We start from the raw sequence: 10,195 nt of genomic DNA, 5'->3' as shown, positions 1-10,195 counted from the left end.
CATTATAACCACCAAAATAACAACACAAAAAGTATTATAATATATGTTTTATTTATCTAAAAGATTCAATTTCACATTTAAAATGGACTTTGTATCCCTTCCAGTGCATGTAAACTCAAATTTTTATCAAAACAACATAAAAAAAACAAGTCAAAAATGCAAATTGCTTTGACGTCAAAACTGACATCTATTTGACATCCACACATTTATGGCCTTGACCAGCAATATGATACAAAACGTATTATAATATAAGTTTTATTAATCTGAAAGCTTCAATTTTAAATATAAATTTGATTTTGTATCCCTTCCAGTGCATGTAAACTTTCAAATCTTTATTAAAACAACGTCAAAACGACCTCTACTTGACATCTACACATTGATGCCTCTTTGACCACCAAAATAACAACACAAAAAGTATTATAATAAAGTTTTTATTGATCTGAAAGCTGCAATTCCAATTTTACATTGGATTTTGTTTCTCTTCCAATGCATGTAAACTATTGAATCTTAATCAAAATGACATAAAAAACAAGTCAAAAATGCAGTTGCTTAGATGTCAAAACTTTGACATATATTTGACCCACAAATTGATGGCCTTTTGACCACCAAAATAACAACACAAAAGTATTCTAATATATGTTTTATTGATCTGAAAGCTGAAATTTTACATTGGATTTTGTATCCCTTCCAATGCATGTTAACTACCGAATCTTTATCAAAACTAAATAAAAAAATCAAGTCAAAAATTCTAATTGCTTTGACGTCAAAACTTTGACATCTATTTGACATCCACACCTTGATGGCATTATGACCACCAAAATAATTACACAAATATATCATAATATATATTTTATTTATCTGAAAGCTTCAATTACAAATTTACATTGGACTTTGCATCACCTCCAATGCATGTAAACTATCGAATCTTAATCAAAACAACATAAAAAAAACAAGTTAAAAATGCAAATTGCTTTGACGTCAAAACTTTGACATCTATTTGACATCCACACATTTATGGCCTTGACCAGCAATATGATACAAAACGTATTATAATATAAGTTTTATTAATCTGAAAGCTTTAATTTTAAATATAAATTGGATTTTGTATCCCTTCCAGTGCATGTAAACTATCAAATCTTATCAAAACAACGTCAAAACGACCTCTACTTGACATCTACACATTGATGCCCCTTTGACCACCAAAATAACAACACAAAAAGTATTATAATAAAGTTTTTATTGATCTGAAAGCTGCAATTCCAATTTTACATTGGATTTTGTTTCTCTTCCAATGCATGTAAACTATTGAATCTTTATTAAAACGACATAAAAAACAAGTCAAAAATGCAGTTGCTTAGATGTCAAAACTTTGACATATATTTGACCCACAAATTGATGGCCTTTTGACCACCAAATAACAACACAAAAGTATTATAATATATGTTTTATTGATCTGAAAGCTGAAATTTTACATTGGATTTTGTATCCCTTCCAATGCATGTTAACTACCGAATCTTTATCAAAACTTAAAAAAAAATCAAGTCAAAAATGCGAATTGCTTTGACGTCAAAACTTTGACATCTATTTGACATCTACACCTTGATGGCATTATGACCACCAAAATAATTACACAAATATATCATAATATATGTTTTATTTATCTGAAAGCTTTAATTACAAATTTAGATTGGACTTTGCATCACCTCCAATGCATGTAAACTATCGAATTTTTATCAAAACGACATCAAAAAACAAGTGAAAAATGCAAATTGCTTTGACGTCAAAACTTTGACATCTATTTGACATCCACACATTTATGGCCTTGACCACCAAAATAACAACCCAAAAGGTATTATAATTTAGGCTTTATTAATCTAAAAGCTTCAATTTGAATTTTACATTGGATGTTGTATCCCTTTCAATGCATGAAAACTACATCGATGTCAAAATGATATCAATTTAGACGTCCAACATTAGCATCAAAAACACATCAAAAATTGATTACAGGGCAGTCCAATAGATTTTTGTTTTTTTGATGTCAAAGTAAAACACTCTTTTAATAATATAATATGCATGCTGTAAATATGTATGATCATTTTCTGCATAGGTATATACAATTTAATGATTTAAAGGGCACATAGTTGACCTTTTTTATGATTTAATATTAATATTATGGCTCTTCTGAGTGTGCCAGTTTAGGTTTAGTTTAAAACCCAATTCAGATTTTTTATTATAATGGTTTATTTTATTATAATGGCTTTTATTTTATTATAAAAGGTGTCATGTTGGGGGCGTGTCCACAGTTTGCTGATTTAGGGGTGTGTTGCTTCACATGTAGACTAGTTTCGGCTTCCCGCCCAACGTAACAAGGGGGCGGGGCCATGACCCGCTCTGTGTTTGCAACACAGAGAGAAGGGTGATCCTGCACAACTGGAGTGGCTGCACTTTCAGGACCGTACGTTTAGGACCGCATCTTTAGGACCCTAGTTTTTTGTGACATCGCCACCTGCCGGATTAGATCATAGACGCTCTAATAAGATGAACGACATGGATGGCAAGAATAATGTGAGTACCGATTTTCTTTTAGGTTTTATTTTAAACTGTAAAAGAAGGTGTTTATTTAGTACTGTTATTGTTTTATACTGTGCAAAGTTTATGCAAAAATGCCCGATTAGCCCGCACGATTTACCCCAGTTTCAAGGGTCTCGGACAAAAATTATGGAAAGTTATGTTACGATATGCGACGATTTTTTTTTTCCAGAAGAAAATCTAATAATATTGAGTGTGGAGAAGTTTACACAGGTAAAATGAGAGCTGCTAACTATTAATCAATTATTCCCACGAATTGGGAATACATTTTCTAATTGTATTAAATATTACAACGTTCTCAATTCGTGGCCATGGTTTAATGAAACTGTTGATTTAATGGCGTGTTGACTTAACGGCTAATCATTTTAAAAAGTACGTTGATGTGTGAGATGTTTCAGATTTACCTATATTTTTCTGTAAAAGTGTGAAAACGTCTTCTACTCATTGTTTTATCACATTAGCCAAGTATAAATCAGGCCTTGACCATATAGAGTCTTATTATCATGTATTATGTCTACACATTAATATCTATGTTTATTGTGTAGGCATGTTAATGTCTATCTACCTGGCCAATATGAAGTGATGGCCAATATAATTGAAAACAAACTATAGGAATATTTTCGCTGAGGTTATCGCAAACTGTTGGGTAACACTTTATAAAAACTGCATACTATAAATTATTAAGCATTAACAAATGGTTAACTTATTACTTTATTATTTGTTTAGCATTAAATCTACATTAATAGACATAGTTAAGCAGTTTATAAATACAGTTACAAATGCTAGCTGTATTCTTGAATTAATAGCACCTCTATGATGTGCTTGCTTGTTTTTTTGTATTTGTTAATTATTTGTTTCATTTCATTATTTTTGTTTCATTACAAAATTAAGTATTATTTAAACAAATGAATGACAGTGATTAAAACAAAACAATAAAAAATAAAACTTTACAAAATCAAATAAAAAACAAATCTTTGCAATCTAAAGATAAAATTACTGTACAGTTTAAACCACAGCATAACATTAAAAATGTTTTATCATATTGCGAAATAGTGATATTTTGATATTTTATCAAATTAAATTTTTAAAATGTAATGTTATTCTTACTTAAAAATAGCAAAGATTTTTTTTTCATTTGATACTGAGCCTTGTCATTTATAAGAGATCTACAAATCATAAATATTCCACACTTTAGATTAGGTCACAAAACTAAGAAGTTGAGCTAATACCAGATTTATTAATTTACAGAGTAACTATTACTCTATGCCTGAAAAATAAGATGTATACATGTTCATTAATCACTAAAGCACCAATTACTCTTAAATAACTGGTATGTAAATAATGCAATACTTCATTATTGAAAAAAGAATCGCATTATAAATAAAGAATACAGCATCTGCAGCTGTATTTAAACTATTTCCTAATGTCTGTTATTGTAGATTTAATGCTTAGCAAGTGATGAACTAACTATTTGTTAATTCTTAAGAAATTATTCATAGTATGCAGCTATTTAATTACCAAATACACTAACTATTAGGCTCTCTCTTTTTCAAGATGCATATAACGATCCAACAAGGGAGATCCCTGCCTGAATTGAAGAGATGCTGTATGATACAGTACACATGCTGTATGATACAGTACACAGGCTGTACTGATATATTTTGACTGCATTCCTATAGGCTATACTGATATATTTTGACTACGTTCCTATAGGCTGTACTGGTGTATTTTGCCTGTGTTCTTATAGGCTGTACTGGTATATTTTGCCCACGTTCCTATAGACTGTACTGATATTCTCAGCCTGCGTTCTTATCCTTTTCTTTTCTTTTTTTGTAGAAATCTTGCACAACAAATTGATCCTGGAAACTGGACTGAGAAGACTGGGCATGATGTTGCTGTGACTAAACAAATGGCTATTTCAAACAAATATAACTACAAGAGATAGACAGTGGCTTTCATCTGTATCTTTTTTTGTTACTTTTAGGGCTTGCCACGCCAGAGCTGTGGTAATGAATTTGGGGTTTTTATGCTTATGGTGAGGTCTAAGGTTTTTAACTAAGTATAAACAAGCCTTTGTCAACACTGTGAATAAAAGCTTTTCCATCTTTTCTATTGCAGTATACCCTTTGCTCTGTGACCGGTGTGGCAATTGAATTCCAGGAGGTAAGTTTGTTTAAAGCAGCGATGTCCAAACGGTCCTGGAGGTCCGGTGTCCTGCAGATTTTAGCTCCAACTTGCCTCAACACACCTGTAAAGATGTTTCTAGAAAGCCTAGCAAGAGCTTGATTAGCTAGCCCAGGCGTGTTTGATTGTGGTTGGAACTAAAATTTGCATGACACTGGCCCTCCAGGACTAAGTTTGGACACCCCTGATTTAGAGAAAATGTTAGAAAAAAATTCTCACTTTAAATGTTTGTTTGTATACTCATCATCTTGAAGAAAATGGACACATCATGAATTATAAGACTTCAAAATAGAAGGGTATGGCACCTCTGTAACACTTTTGAAAAAATTCATGTGCTGTTTTCCATTTTATATATATATATATATATATATTGGATGTTATCATATGTGTTTGCTGGATAATGTATAATAAAGTATAATGACTGTCATCGTCATCTTAAGATAAATAGGAAATATTTGCAATAGTTGTTTCATGCTATATGCAGCTGTAAGGTAATGTAGTGTAGGGAAAAGCTATGCAGTATTTTAGATTAATCTTGTTATTTTTAATCAGCGGTTTGCCTTCTGGACCGATGAGGCCAGAAACTTGCTCCAAGGAAAACTTCAGCCAGTGAACAGGGTGCCAAAAAAGTGTGCCATCTCTGAGGAAATCCCACTTCACATTCAGGCTGTTCCACAACAGAGGAAAAAAGAATTGTCGACTTTATTGTAAAGTTAAAGGGGTCTGAGGAGCATTTGACGGTACTTCACCGATCTTCACATTTATCCATCTTTGTCTTTAGTGTAATACGTTTCTCTAAATAATTGTTTTTATACCATTGTTTGCCCATAGGGTGTACTCAACGGGAAGCCCTCTAAGTGGTTGCGTAAGCAAGCATCTTTCCAGGTGCCTGTCTACATAGACAGTGAGAAAGAGCAAGATATCCCTTTGCTTATCTTAAAGACGCACTGCACAGGACACCAACAAAACTGAGGTTTACAGATGAAGTGCAGCTTATCTGTGATGTTCTTTTTCCAGAGGTATGCCAGACCAAATAATGCACTTACAAAATCTACTGTATATAAATTGCATGCTGGGTGTTACTCATTTATCGAACCATGTATAATGATATTTGCTGTTCAGTGGTGGTATATTAGTTCATTTAAATGAATCATTTTTTCATAGGCCATCATACATGCTCTGGGGGTCTTGAGGGGTTTGTCTTTAGATGATGCTGAGCAGGTCTACCTTTCTGGCACAAAATATCATTACAGGTCAGAATATGATTTATTTTGACACAATGCTCAGAGAAACTTTTTGTTACTGATATTTACATTAACCCATCAGTGCTTGTTCTCTATTTCAGTGAAGTAGAATAATTTAGTCGAAAAATTGACAAAAAAATCTAGGAAAGAAGGGAGACCATTCAATAGGTGGGTATTGCTCTTATATACCTAAAAATTTGCAGCTGGCAGTTGGGTGTCCTTTTTGGTTCTCCTAACAGTGCATAAGTTTAAACCAGAAATATATATTACATTACTTATAATAAATATTAATTTAAATTTAATTGCATAACAAATGGTTCAACTTTTTATTTGTTTATTTATATATATATATATATATATATATATATATATATATATATATATATATATATATATATATATATATATATATATATATATATATATAGATTCTCTCTCCCTCTCTCATTCACAGGAGCTAAAGGAATGCTGCTTTTTGTGCTATTGTGGCTGTTGTGTGTGGATGTTTAAATAAATGTACATTCTTGAATAAATCCTCTGTCATGTCTCTCTACATCCTTTACAAACTGGTTTTAAATTAGTTACTGCATATGCTGATTACATTTGATTTCAATGTATTTGTCCTGATACTGAGCTAATTAGTTTAATCCAAGGGGATTCATCCATATACAGTATGTTTCAAGAAATGCAAGTCTTTTAAGGCACTCATTTTTTTCATTTGTGTAAAGTTAAGAAACATTTTTAATTTCTTTTTTTTATCTGTAAATTCATTTGTTTTAATTTAAAATTGTTACTCACAACAGGTGTTTCACACTTTAACTTCTGGTACGTTTTACATCAAAAAGCACAATTTGAAAAAAAAAAAAGCTCCTAAAAGTCTCCGCTATATCATCCAATCAGGTAGGTGGCGCTGGGAATCCAGTCCTGCAACTGAAGTTTTCACTATATAATTAAATTCGGTAGGTGGCGTTGTTAAATATGGTCCTAGAAATGCAGTTCACCGTGCCATCCAATCCAGTAGGTGGCGCTGGCGAAAAGAAATGCGGTCCTAGTAATGCAGTTTTACAATGTCATCCAATCCAGTAGGTGGCGCTGCCGAAAAGAAATGCGGTCCTAGAAAGGCAGTTTTACAATGTCATCCAATCCAGTAGGTGGCGATGTCACAAAAAACTAGGGTCCTAAAGATGCGGTCCTAAACGTACGGTCCTGAAAGTGCAGCCACTCCAGTTGTGCAGGATCATACTATTGAACACAGACAGGCAGATTGAGAATCAGGAGGAGGAGAGAATCAGCATTCAGTCGTACATGTACGACTCGGACACAGACCAAGCAGACAGTACAAAATCATATGTGTCTTTGTACAGTTTTACAGCCAACTGTGTGCTAGTTTAAAGTACCGAGCTTGTACACAGAAACTAATAACCACGCACACTGAATTAACTTTGACTGAGGCACCGGATGTGCCGCTCGAAGCCGCGACACGGCACACCAGACACTCTCTGTGGCGCGGCAGAAACATGAAGTGTCCCGAATCGTCGCGCCACGCATTTTTGAATTCTAAACATAGGTTTCTGCAGCGGTCCGCGGCGCCCAGCCGTCGACTTGAGCGTACCCTGATAGAAACCGATGTTTAGAATTCTAAAACGCATGCTAGTTAAGATCACAGGGAGCTTCTGGGATCGCGAGAAATGCAAACGGCTGAAGTATAAGGTAGACTCAATAAGAAGTACACATGTTTGCAAACCTACCTAAAAATACAACCAATAATTCCGTTTTTTTTACAAAACTATAAGCTTCATAATTGTGCTTAATTGCCCTAATCACCTCCAATGTATGCCTCAATCTAACCTTAATGTGTGCTTTTTAAAGAAAACGAGGCAGCTTTTGCCATCAATAGTGATCAACATTTTGCCAAGTTAAATGGAAAAGTCCATCTATGTACATATCTGCAGCACTCTCAGAACTCATTTTAAAAAGGGTGCACATTTGTACCTAAAAGGTCCATATAGATACCTTAAAAGTTCATTCATTCATTCATTCATTCATTCATTCATTCTTTCTTTCTCATGTGGCTTATTGCTAGATTTATCAAGGGTCACCACAGCAGAATAAACCACCTTTTAAAGACAGAAATTACAAAATATATATGCTATTGTACTGTTTAGATATAATATGATAGGCTAACTTAAGGTATCAATATGGACATTATAGGTACAAATGTCCCAGTGACAGCACTCATACCTTTATTTAAATAAATTATTTAATTGAATTAATTAAATATTTAATTAATATATTTTGTGAAATAATTTACCTAGATTAAGTAGATACATTTTTGCTTTTGAAATTAACATTAGATCCTTTTATTTCCTTACATAGAAGGTATAATTATTGTGCAGATTGGGGCTGAGCAATGTGATGAAAATGTCATATTTCATCATTTTTTTTAGCGCGACACGGTGGCTCAGTGGTTAGCACTGTCACCTTACAGCAAGAAGTTCACTGGTTTAAGTCCCGATTGGGTCAGCTGGCATTTCTGTGTAGAGTTTGCATGTTCTCCTCCCGGGTTTCCATGTTTTCCTCCGGGCGCTCCAGTTTCCCCCAAAGTCCAAACACATGAATTGGATGAACTAAACTGTCCGTAGTGTATGAGTGTGTGAATGTGAGAGTGTATGGGTGTTTCCCAGCACTGGGTTGCAGCTGGAAGGGCATCTGCTGCATAAAACGTATGTTGGAATAGTTGGCGGTTCATTCCGCTTTGGCGACAACTGATAAATCAGAGACTAAGCTAATGGAAAATAAATATATTTTTAATTATTATTTTTTTATTCAGAACTATTCATTTTATTTAGATTTTTGTGGAAATGTTTGATTAAGAATGTATATAAAATTAATCATTGTAATAAATTAAAAGACATTGATTAATAGCCTAACATAAAATATAATGTAAACATTTTATTTTCAAGCTTGCAACTTTCTCAGCATGCTGTTTTCATGTTTCAGTCTGCATCCCAGTGGTGTGCAAAACTGCGCTCATCCAAATGAATTCATTTTGCGGCTATAAACAATTGAGCATAATATAAGACAGTTTTTTAATATAACATCACATTGCACAGCCCATAAAGCAGATTATTGATGAATCATTTTCAGTGCATTCTCAATAATCCCAAATCACCGCAGTGCAACATTTGTAAACTATTATATATTGATGTCATCATCATCACAGCTCGCTCAGACTCTCTGTCATTCATTCAGCTTCTGCACATAAATCTGTGTTTCTGACAGGGTTGCTATGGCAGCGCAGAGAGACAAACGGAGCACTGTGTTTCAGTCTGCCAGCCAACATAACAGTCTCTTGTCTTTCTTCAGCCGTCTCAAACGCCTCTCTGTCTAATGCACAACTTTTTATATCTTCGTCGTATTTAAAAGAAAACACTTCAATTGGGTCATTTCAGCACTCTCATGTTGTTCCAGATTGGTTTGATTTACTACTTTACTGCATTAAAGTAGAGAATACTGTACTGTATGTTCACAGCTTTGTTTCTATCACCAAGTCTAACATTAATTTTTTGTCATTACTTGTATTACTTGTATTATTATTACTATTTTTTGCCACAGCGGAATGAACCACCAACTTATCCACCATATGTTTGGCTAAGCAGATGCCCTTCCAGCTGTAACTTTGAAACATCCATACACACTCATTCACACACACACTACGGACAATTCTTGCTTACCCAATTCACCTATAGCACATGTTTTTAGACTTGTGGGGGAAACCGGTATCAGCTTTGCATGATTGATAATAATAATAATAATAATAATAATAATAATAATAATAATAATAATTATTATTATTATTATTATTATTATTAATGTTGTTGTTAAATGTAAAAATATTGAATTCATTAAAAAATATTACAAACGAATGATTGGATGGACTGATATATACAAAATAGTAACATAATAATAATTCTAATTACAACTAATATTACTATGGTATGACTAAAATGTATTTAACATTATTTATTTATTTGATATAAAGGTTTGACAATTTTATGTAATTTTGAGTAATATAAATATTTTTAATTTTCTATTATTATTATTATTATTATTATTATTATTATTATTATTATTGGTAGTAGTAGTAGTAGTAGTAGTAGTAGTAGTAAAATTTTGAA

At 32.9% G+C, this 10,195-nt stretch overlaps 2 long non-coding RNA genes across 4 annotated transcripts; both read left to right on the top strand.

Annotated features, from left to right (window-relative positions):
- The first annotated feature begins 4,614 nt into the window (after positions 1-4,614).
- LOC130230018 (uncharacterized) lies at positions 4,615-5,685 on the top strand. Its single transcript, XR_008837896.1, has 4 exons — positions 4,615-4,752; positions 5,028-5,069; positions 5,326-5,513; positions 5,605-5,685. It is a non-coding gene; the product is annotated as an uncharacterized LOC130230018 (long non-coding RNA).
- A 34-nt stretch (positions 5,686-5,719) lies between these two features.
- LOC130230017 (uncharacterized) lies at positions 5,720-6,537 on the top strand. Of its 3 annotated transcripts, XR_008837895.1 has the most exons (4): positions 5,720-5,792; positions 5,938-6,026; positions 6,119-6,185; positions 6,472-6,537. It is a non-coding gene; the product is annotated as an uncharacterized LOC130230017 (long non-coding RNA). The 3 variants fall into 3 exon arrangements; XR_008837894.1 differs by having other exon boundaries at positions 5,938-6,185; XR_008837893.1 differs by lacking the exon at positions 6,472-6,537 and having other exon boundaries at positions 6,119-6,265.
- The last annotated feature ends 3,658 nt before the right edge of the window (positions 6,538-10,195 follow it).

The sequence above is a fragment of the Danio aesculapii genome, chromosome 6 (genome assembly GCF_903798145.1).
Source record: "Danio aesculapii chromosome 6, fDanAes4.1, whole genome shotgun sequence".
Lineage (NCBI taxonomy): Eukaryota > Metazoa > Chordata > Actinopteri > Cypriniformes > Danionidae > Danio > Danio aesculapii.
Note: the sequence above shows the minus strand (reverse complement) of the source record. Positions and strands in the feature narration are given on the sequence as shown.